Consider the following 1,518-nt stretch of genomic DNA (forward strand, 5'->3'; position numbering starts at 1 on the left):
ACATGATATGCGGGAATAGTGATTGACGTATTACAACAAGTAACTGTAATGATGTTTTGGCGACTAGGCCCCGGGTTTGCAGGATGATCATTCAGGAGGGAAAGAATCGCTCTGATGAACCCCCCGGGGTCTAGACACTGGTGGTGGTGATAGTAGTTCAGTCCGATCTGAAGGGAGAAGGTTTAGCTTGGCCCTGTATTTAGGAGACAGGAGGCGAAGGGGTGGAGGAGGGTTTGCGTTGACACCTGAAATGACAACTGACAGGAAGGGGAGAGCAGATTTAAAGAGGTTAGCAGGTGCGATGATTGGCTAGCCGGGGCGTAATGCCCCTGATCACTTATTGAAATAACGTGTGACACCCGATGCTGTTGTCTTCCTGATTGAACTTACACTGAGCTACATTTCAATCAGGAGAGACGTGATGTATGAGTACATGTTTATTTATCGGGACACATGATATGCGGGAATAGTGATTGACGTATTACAACAAGTAACTGTAATGATGTTTTGGCGACTAGGCCCCGGGTTTGCAGGATGATCATTCAGGAGGGAAAGAATCGCTCTGATGAACCCCCAAAAGAAGGGAAGTATGAAGTACGGAGCTGTGAGCAATCCTTACCTTGCGGCTGGCTGCGGAGATCTATGGATGAAAAGGAGATTAACATGGGGACATGATGAGCGCCGGAATCGCTTCCGGGCTGCGGGGTTAGTCATGTGCGGGACCACTGCCCGAAACCTGCACGCAGGTTTACCATGACGCAGACCCACTGTGTCCGCAACCTGCGCCCGCAGGGTTAAACCTAACCGCGGACCTGAGTCGGCAACTTGACTCGGACCCACGTTCGCGACCTGCACTTGCGGGATTAGCATACGCAGATCCGGAGTCATAGCCTGACAGATCCGGAACCATAGACACGTATACATGCTGACATGTTACCACCACCAGTTATAGGTATATTTACCATCTTTTAGTGTTTGAGGGACCTTTGGATAGCCAGCACGGCACTGATGTCCGGGCGGATGTAGGATGTGAAGGCAGAGGAGGACCATCGTCCGAGTTGTTGCAGGGATGAGGATGAGACGCCTGATTAGCAGCGGAGGTAGCTGCGCCTATCCTGAACGAATGCCCCGAGAATAATTGGGGCGATAAGCCGGATCTAATGAGAACTTGCTTAAGGTAATGATTGAACTGGTGTTGAGTTAAGGGAAAATCCCCTGAAATAAGAAATAGTGGTGAGAGAGGATTAATGGAAGGTCTAAGACGCAGGAATTTGATCATGGATCCATAAGGGCAGAACGGGGAATCGTTGCGAGCTGCGATGACGGAGCAAGCGCCTCCGCATTTTGAGTGTTTTTAATGTTTAAACTAAAATGGCTAGCGTGGAAGGATAGGTCGTTAAGGCAGACGTCTTGATGGGATTGAATGATCGTGAAGCTGTGGTAAATTCGCCTGGTCTAAGAAAAGCATAAAATGCCAGCAGAAATACGGCGTCGAGTAGGGCTCGATGTAGGGAGAAA

The sequence above is a fragment of the Pseudochaenichthys georgianus genome, chromosome 16, assembly GCF_902827115.2.
Source record: "Pseudochaenichthys georgianus chromosome 16, fPseGeo1.2, whole genome shotgun sequence".
Classification (NCBI taxonomy): domain Eukaryota; kingdom Metazoa; phylum Chordata; class Actinopteri; order Perciformes; family Channichthyidae; genus Pseudochaenichthys; species Pseudochaenichthys georgianus.